Genomic DNA, 9,448 nt, shown 5'->3' on the forward strand with positions numbered 1-9,448 from the left:
AGACTTTCTTGTTATGACAACAGAAGTGTTTTATTAAAAGCAAACTGTCTTATGGTGTCATTTCTCCTTTCCTTCTGTTCAGAAACAGCAGGTGCACAGCTGTATAGGTACACAGGGGTAGGGCGAGTAAGAAGTAAACTGAAATTTTAACCCCAGAGGAAATTTAGGCTGTATTTTCTGGATGCAGCCAACCTCATCAGGTTAGGTGCCTTCCCCATTTTCCTTACACAGTTTTTCTCGTTCAGTCTGATGTCTCACTGATGATATCATTTCCTTCTGAAAGGGAAAGACTATCTTATTTTCCTCACAATTTTGTTGCACCTCTAGGCTACAAAAGAGAAAATCTCTGGACTCTACTTTGTCCCATTTTTCCCACAACCTTTTGTTAGCATTTCGCAGTATCTTGACTGTCAAAAAAAACACAGTTTAGTGGGAAAGCATGTGACGCAGCCGGGTCAAAAGGAGGAGAGGTGATTTAAACAGAGCACTATGACAGATCTCCATCTGTGCAGTTCAGCTGTCACACACGGCCTCCCTGGATGGGAACTAAAAGTGTGCTAATAGGTTGTGACTTTCCAAAGGTGTGTAAATAGCAAATGCTTCTTTTGATATATGACTTGGAAAATATTGTAACAGCCTTAAAGATGTCACAACATGGCAAAGAAAGAGAAGTTCAATGTAAATTGGGGGCGTGGGGGGTGGCAGGGAGGGAGGGAATAGAGGAGAAGTGGAGAGAGCCTTAAAGGGAAAAAGGAGGTGTCAGATTTGTCAGCCATCGGAGCTGCAGATGGATGACTAGGAAACACAGAAAATCAAATCCAATTGTTACATCTTCTAAAGTATAATCTAGAATTTCATTTTATTATCATATTTTTCTGTTTTGTAACTATGTCATCAGGAACTCCTTGCTTTGCTAGAGAGAGGCACAGTTAAGCCTGTCAGCTTTCAGAACAAGCCAAAGGAAAATGGTTCCACTAGGGGTACCGTACTACCTCAGGGATTCAAAGACAAGTAAAAGTTTTGTGTTTGGATAACTCTGGGCCCTGAGACATATTTAGAGGACTCTGGAACTGCTGTCCATGTCCTGCTGAGCCCAAATGGCTAGGAAAAGTTTTGTTCTCATAGACGTTAGGTCCTTGTAAAATTTCCCTCATGGGCATGAAACAGAATTTTTTTTTCCACACGAGTGCAGCGGGTGAAAATTGCCTTCCTATCAGAAGTGTTTTTAAAAGCAAATGAGGTAAACATTTCTCCAGCTAACCAAAAGCAGCTTTTGTATGGCATATAGTTTAGGCAGAGAGAGCTTGTTGACAGAGTACTGTTAATGTAATGAATGAACTCTCTTATAGCTTCTGCCAGGCATCAAGGCCCAGTTGCAAAACTGATGCTCTAATCTGTGAATGGAGCTGAACTGTCATAATGTGGCCATGGTCCTACATGAGGTATTCATGAGGAATGCCAAAGAACATGGGGATCACTAGAATTTGATAGACACCCTCTTGGTTTGGAGATACAATGCTTAATTGAGGTATTTATGAAGTATTTATGAAGTATTTACTCATGAGATAAAAGTTCTCTTTCTTATTTCAGACAATACCTAAACATGGTTTTATTTGTTTAACTCTCAAGAGACAGATTATATTGTTTGATATTTGCTCAACCAAGCGAACACTGTTAAGAACTATTTGAGAAATAGCATAGGCAGCTCATTCTTAGAAGAAAGGAACTGCGGTTGATATGGCAAGATCAGTGTCTGAATCTGAGATGTAAAGTTGCTCCTAATGAGGCACACAATCTATCTTGTGCATGCATCACCAATAGTACAGCTCCAGGCAAAACGGGCTACAAAAGGCAATAGAAAATGGCTCATGTTTTTGTTTGACAGCTATTAAGGCAGCTAAACTGCATTTTTAGAAAAGATCCCATTTTATTTAGATTTTATTTAGCTATTTTCTTATGCAAGTAAACAAGCACTATATTGCCAGAGTTGCTTAAACATTCCTCTGATGATAATATGACTTATGAAAATCTATGAGTCTGGAAAGATTTTGCAAAGACTTGCAACATTTCCTAGCACGTATATGTTTCATGCTGATTAACAAGGAAAGGCCGATACATTTTTCAGCACTGTTGAAACTTGAACAAAAATTTGTTCTTATACCCCTTATTGAAATGCCCTGTAATGGCAACATTAAAATCATTGCAGTGGTAAGGCCCATGTTTTAAGCTAACTGTGGACAAAGAAATTGCTTATCTGAGGCAAAATGTTTTAAAAAGCAAGCACCTTCTTCCAGAAGAAAAAAAAAAAAAAGAAAAAAAAAAAGGAAATAATCCATAAACCTAGGAACTCACTCTGACAGAGGAAGTTAAATTTGGCAGTAATATTTCTAAGTAAACAAGTAAATTTTCGTTCTATAAAAGCTCTGTACATGGGTATAGGGAATGATAGCAAATTATCCTAATGAGAAGTTGGATAGACTGCAGATTTTATAGTATAACACAAAATGCAGATCCAAAATTTTGGTCAGCCTGGCAACACTTCTTTGCATGTTTCGTAAATTATTGAATCAAAGAGCAGTGGCTTATTGTACTGAATTTTGTATGCGTGGTTAAAATGTCTTCCCTCTATAATCCAAGAGAATGAACTGACGTTTTAATAATTGCATGAGCTTTAAAACAGACTAGTCATTTAAAAACAATTAGTGTTAATGGGGTGCTCTTCCATGAATATCGGCGCCTTTTTAAAAAGAAAACTGCATTATAAGGAATTGAAAGTTGTAAATAGCTATAAATTCTTTCTGACAGAAAGAAAAGAGAGCTGAAAGTGCTGCTGTATTTTCAACTAAATGTATATATATGCAATACAGAGACACTCAGAGAAAAATAGAGACAAGTACTTTGGGAGTGGAGCAAAACTGTAGTATGACAATGCAAACAGGAAAGAATAAATTTAGAATTTAGAGTACTCAGTAAGCCAGCAGAGCAATGACATCAAGGCCTTTTTTCTTTCTTTTTTTTTTTTTTTTTTCCTTCAGCGTACAGTGACAGCTATGAGGAGCCTTCCTTGCTGATCCTAATTTTTGCTTCTCTTTCTTCCTCTCCTTTAAGGAGCTATAAACTCTGGGAACCAGGAATCTTCTCCCACATTGGTTGTGGCATAATGGTAACCCTCAAACTTCTCCAATCTGCAGCAAGAAGGAAATTGTAACTAGCTGCCAGGAAAACACCAGTTTTTGTTTCTCTGCAGCATGAGACCTGGTTGTAAGTGTGAAATTGGATTGATAATGAGAGAAATATCACAAATGTATGTTCTGCATGGAAATATGGAGTTTATTTCTTCTTGTCTTCTTCTGTTGAGCAAAGAGAGCAAAATATACTTGGCAGTAAAGTATATCAAGGACACATCAAACTCATTGTCAACCAGCACTGTCCACATCCCAGAAAGCCAACCATATCCTGGGCTGCATCTAAAGAAGCATGACCAGCAGGTCGAGGGAGGTGATTCTCCCCCTCTTCTATGCTCGTGAGACCTCACTTAGAACATTGTGTTCAGCTCTGGGGCACCTGACATAAGAAGGATGCATACCTGTTGGAGTGAGTCCAGGGGAGGACCATGAGGATGATCAGAGGGCTGGAGCACCTCTGCCATGAAGACAGGATGAGAGAATTGGATTGTTCAGCCTGGAGAAGAGAAGGCTCCACGGAGACCTTATAGCGGCCTTCCAGTACCTAAAGGGGGACTACAGGAAAGCTGGGGAGGGACTCTTGGTCAGGGAGTGTAGGATAGGATAAGGAGTAATGACTTAAAACTAAAAGAGGGTAGATTTAAATCAGATATTAGGAAGAAATTCTTTACTGTGAGGGTGGTGAGGCACTGACACAGGTTGCCCAGAGAAGCTGTGGATGCCCCATCCCTGGAGGTGTTCAAGGCCAGGCTGGATGGGGCTTTGGGCAACCTGGTCTGGTGGGAGGTGTCCCTGCCCATGGCAGGGGGTTGGAATTTCATGTAATCTTTAAGGTCCCTTCCAACCCAAACCATTCTGTGATTCTATGATTCTATGTAGTATTCATTCATTTTGTATCTTATACCATATTTTTGATTGTCAATTTTCATTGCCACTAGGAACTCTCTCCCTCCCCCCCCCTTTTTTTTTTCTTTCTTTCTTTCTTTAACTGTAATTATACCACTGAAGCTTTAGAAGCTTTTACAAAAGATGCTTCCGCAAATTGCTGGTGCCTGCGTTGCTGTGGAAGTCTTGTGCTGCAGAAGGTTGCTGGCCTGGATCACACAGGATGACGTGCAATTGCCCAAAAGTTTTTCACATTTCTCTCAAGGTCTAGGGCTTTATCAACAGCAAAAATGGGTTGTCAGTGGTGAGTAAGCTGTTCCCTGAGCTGGCCTGATGTACTTCTGAGTCAGGCTATGCTTATGAAGCACTGTGTTCTTTTACACTCCACCTGTCATTCAAAATGTTTGGAGGATTGAAAAATGATAGTTTAAATAAAATTATTGAATTCTATTTAAGCGAAGTACAATGACCTATGATCTACATGTCAAATAAGATGAATTAATGTTTCTTCTGTCCTGAAATGTTAAGAAACTATGAAGTGAATAGCATATGCAGGCTGACATTGCTGTGCTCATCATGATAGTTGGTGCTGTTTCCCCATGTGGTAGAATTCATATTTCAGCCACTAAAAACAACTACCTCAAGCCTAATCTCAAAAAAAAAAAAATAAAAATCATTATACAGATTTTCTAGCCTGATGCTTAGTGATAAGAGCTTTAAAATAATTTATTTATGTTTAAAATTAATAGATATTCATCTAATCAAAAAATCAACATGGTAAGTATCCAGGCTTCAAGTAACTGTTTAACAGACATCTTATTACAAATTGAACTGGCAAAATGAAAGGATTTATTTTATTTTTCAATATAAGTTTCTTCTTTGGAACTCAACTGATGACCCTGCTCAAACAAGAATTTTAATTTGTGATGGGCACAGATAATCCTAGACCAGCTAAAGAAACTGTCTCAGAATTGATTTTGAATCTAATCAAACACAGAGACATGAGTTAGAGAGGTGCTGCCAGAAAAATTAGCCAAGTTCTTGCACAGTCATAGGAGTCACATAGCAGCCTCTATATCTTCTTGAGCTGGCAACTGGAGGCTGCGCCCCCAATTGTTTATTTTCCATCACTTTGCCCCATGGGTGTGGGAGTGGGCATTTCTCTCTCCACAGTAACATTCAAATTTAAAAAACTTTCAAAACAGTGTACAAGTATGTAATATATTATTGCTAGAAAGAAACATTTAAGTGAGAGATTCTGTAGTACTATTGCAAGCTGAGCACTTTCATACAATGTAGAAAATTATAAAAGTACAGTCCATTCCTTCTCTTCAGGCTACCATATGTTACTATCATTGTTATAAATATTACATATTATATATGTATATGTTGTTTTTATAAAACTATGCTTAGAACAGTGAAAGTTTGTTGTGTTTTAAGTGGAATATTTTTCTTATAATTATGGACTGATATGTGTAATTTAGCAGACATTTACTGTACCCTTTCGAGGGAAAGAAAATGAAAATCCCTTAATTTTAATTTTTAATTTGGTTTTATTTATTTATTTTTTTTTTCCCATTTCTGAAGATCTTAATTTCCTTGAATTATTTTTGGTTTGAGATTCTGCATTTAATAATGCATTTTACTTTTGAATTTTCCATTCTGGTACAAATACTGTTGATTAATGCTGAAAAATTGCCAGAGAAGCTTGCAGTAGGTGGGCTATGCAATGTTTAAATAACCTGCATAAATCTTTCTGAAGTGGGGTCCACACCTTCTCAGCAGGTCTTCTGTTGAAGTTGCTGACCATCTGTGATGCTAATGTCAGAGGTGTATTGCTATGTATTCTCAGAAATAAAATTACCATTTTAAAGAATTGGGTCTGAAGTATTTTGAGATTTTTTTTTTTTTTAATGAAAAACTGCACAACAGACATCAATGTAGTATTTTTGCAATGTACAGGACTTATGGTCTAAATTCAATAGGACTGCTGAAAGTATGATAATTGCTAAATGTCTTCTGTTATTTCCTTCCTTCCCTCCTGTTAGTTTGCTTCGATTTAAAGACAGTCCTAGTGATCTCTTGGCTGAAAATGACGTAAAATGTGAAAAATTGGTATTCTGAATCAAATGGGTTTGTTTTCCTCAAGATTGTTAATGTAACTGCTGGCACATTCAAGGATTAGCTAACCCCATTAAAAGACCTGATATACTTCTATAAAATTTTGGTCGAAAATACATTTATTCAGTGCAGAAACCAGGAGACATAGGAAGCAATTTAAACTATTAAATTAATAGAGCCATCTGCTTTGTAATTCCTATGTGACCGTTATTTTACAAACGAATCTTGGAAATTTTGTCCTTTAGTTTGAACAAAGTCAATCAGAATTAGGAACACTAGTTGATGGATATGTACCCATTCACCACCCGTAAGGGTAGCATAACTCTGAAGTTAAAATATTTCCATGTCTGTTTCTGTCCTTTTCATCTCACTTCATAAAACTAGGAGCTGTTCCCAGAAAAAAATAATTAACATCGTATAAGTAAGAACCTAATGTGCCTGCATAAATATTGTATTTCAAAACTCCAGATTTACATTTTTTTGCCATCAGATGTCTGCAGGGTCTTAACCAATTGTTGTGAGTGAGAAAACACAACAGTTAAAATACCAACGTCCGATAATATTGGCCAAATAACAATACCAATATTTCATTTCAGCAATACCGCTCCAGCCCGTGGTTTCACTGGTGAAAGCAGCACAGCTGATAATAATTGTGGGAACTTTGGTGAAAAGTCTAGACAAAATCCTCCATTGCTGATCCCTGTTCAGAACTCCACAGCTATCTTACCCATTCCATACACTCTCTTCCTTGGTCTTTGCCCGTCTTTTAGGGTTAGGATTAACAGTTATTTGTACAAGGACACAGTGAGGTATGAAGAAATGATGTGACAGGAATTGCACAGATGAAATCTCAGATGCCTTTGGGGAAGATTTCTGTCCACTGTATGGTCAGTAGAAACCTCTGCAGAAGCTACAATACACCAGATGTTTAAGAGCAGTTGGCATTTATTCAATCATAGTTCTTTGTGGCCAAGCTCCAGAGGATTCTCAAAAGGGACCTTCTCCCCAAGAGTTCCCCCCACATCTGGGTCTGAAGTACAGATAACCTGCAAAAAGGAAAGAGGAGTTTTAGAAATTGGGAAAGGTCTTTGTCTTGTCACTAAAAGATTTTCCTGAATCCATGGGAAACAAACAAACAAACAAACAAACAAACAAAGCAAAACCCTCTGGTTTTCCGAATCCATAGTTTTGGGCTCTTTTTTTTTTTTTTTTTTTTTTTTTCCATATTTGCAGCATAAATATGAACTCAGTTTTACAAAACTGAATATAGTGCCCAAAAGACAGGCCAGTATGTGTTAGAGGGAGTGTGCCCCTCTTCACAGTGGGATATCTGAAGGTTGGATATAAAATACAGATGTCTCTCTGTCATCCCTGCTTGTGTTATAAAAAACTAGTCTGTTCAGATCTTCAAAGTAAAAGCTAAATTCAGGGCTAAGGTATCTAAACCATAAAACTTAAGAGTAGTCCTGGGAGTGAAGACATAATGGCTGTTGGATCTACGTCTTGTCGTAAGCAGTGGAACTAAAGGTCAGTTAGTGGTTTTGTCCAAAGATCACGTCACTTTGGAGGTTATTCATTTTTTTTTTAAACTTTGGGAAAAATTAAAAGGCACAATTTTCTAAATGAAAATTTGAGAGTTCAGTATAAAAATTATAACATGAAATCTACATCCTCTTCTTGGACTATCTCTGACGTGCTCGCCAAAACAATCTTGAGTAGGAAAGTTGTTAAAGCTCAAGTGGTTTAAAGAGGCTGTAATATCAAGCCTTCTTAAGCAATATTTAAACTGTTCTTACGGGAAAATGTTAATTGTGCTGTTCAGGCAGTTTGCCTCATCTATTAATATTTACAGAAGATATGCTCATGCATGTCTAACACCAAGCATGTCCCATCACTCCATTGGTATCTACTTGTATGTTATCAAATGATGGCTTATGAAATACTATGTTAGTGGAAGAAGTTTTACTGTTATCATATTAAGAGAGTCCCTGCGATGTTGTAGCTGTAAGGAGGAGGCAGCAAAGTGCTGTTCAAATGATACAGATGAGATAAGTGTGCAGACTTTACTTGTCATTTTAAGGACAAATGGACAGACTTTATCCATTAATACCAGAAAGTGGAGCACCAGAACATTTCAATGTAAGAGACAAAAATGCAGTGATTTCATTGGAAATGCAATAGGCATCATTAAGGAAGTCGAATGCCTTCTAAAAAGTATGATTATCATCCTGTCACCAGTAGGAACTCACACAAACTGCTCTGGAATCAAGCTTGGTTTGAGGAGCACTGCACGTAGTTGGTTGAAGTGGCAATTGCAGGGTACTCTTATCAATCTCATCTTTAAGTGAGGGCTGGAAACATCAGTTCTTAACATAGACTGACAAACATTTTGTTTTGTTTTACAGGGAAAACACAATTTTGAAGCTCTTAAAAGATTGTATTGAGAAAATTTCCAAATGAAAGTGATTCTGGGAACTCAGCCCTGTGATGCTGGACACCTGCCTGCCTTGGAAGAGAGAGGTAGGGAGGGAGGGATGAAGAAAGTGTTCCTCAGCTCTGTTGAAGAAGGAATAATTATTGTCACTTTGATTTCAGTCTGGGACCTTTAAAAATGACTAGTAAAAATGTATGAAAAACTGTATTAATAAAAGAGATAAGACAAAAGCAGGTGCTCTGATCACAATATAGAAAGAATAATATTTCTCTTTGGAAAGTGGCATTTGCCAGATGAGCAGCTCTTTGAGGACAGTACTTACATATTTTTATAGCAAGTGCTCCACACCTATAAAAAGGGTATCTATATCTGATCCAAGCTTTTATTATTATCATCCTGAGCTAATTCAGATGAACCATACTTACTCTGTATTTAGGTTATTTAATATAATTCAAGGTTGGGTGACTATGTGTGTGACACATAATAAGCCCCTACTAAATAGGCAGCCTGCCTTTACTGGAGAGACTCCCAGGATACAGATCAGTGGCATCCATTTCACTGCCTTTAGAGTCTGTTTAGGCTCAAATGAAATTCATCCCCGCGTAAAGGCCCTGCACAGATATTTCTTTGACATCAATGTCTCTTTAGACCCCAGAGAAGCAAAACAAAATGGAAGTCAGCTACCTACGTGTTTAACATCCTTCATATTTTGTTCACCAGCTGTACCAGGCCAAGTGCTTGGCTTTAATCAGTTACATGGAAAAGCAACTCCAGGATGTGCATCCTTCTGAAAAAGGAAAACAATGTGTTCAGGTATACAGTG

The 9,448-nt window shown here is 37.6% G+C and overlaps 1 long non-coding RNA gene across 1 annotated transcript in view; it reads right to left on the reverse strand.

Annotated features, from left to right (window-relative positions):
- Positions 1 to 4,246: 4,246 nt before the first annotated feature.
- The window catches only part of LOC308194181, a 43,799-nt gene continuing 38,597 nt past the window's right edge, over positions 4,247 to 9,448 (reverse strand). Inside the window, exons 3-4 of the long non-coding RNA XR_013950362.1 lie at positions 9,314 to 9,412; positions 4,247 to 7,237 (exon numbers count right to left, since the gene is read on the reverse strand). This is a non-coding gene — a long non-coding RNA (uncharacterized lncRNA). The remainder of the gene's footprint in view (positions 7,238 to 9,313; positions 9,413 to 9,448) is intronic.

This window comes from Anser brachyrhynchus (assembly GCF_964034855.1).
Source record: "Anser brachyrhynchus genome assembly, chromosome: 4".
NCBI classification, from domain to species: Eukaryota; Metazoa; Chordata; class Aves; order Anseriformes; family Anatidae; genus Anser; species Anser brachyrhynchus.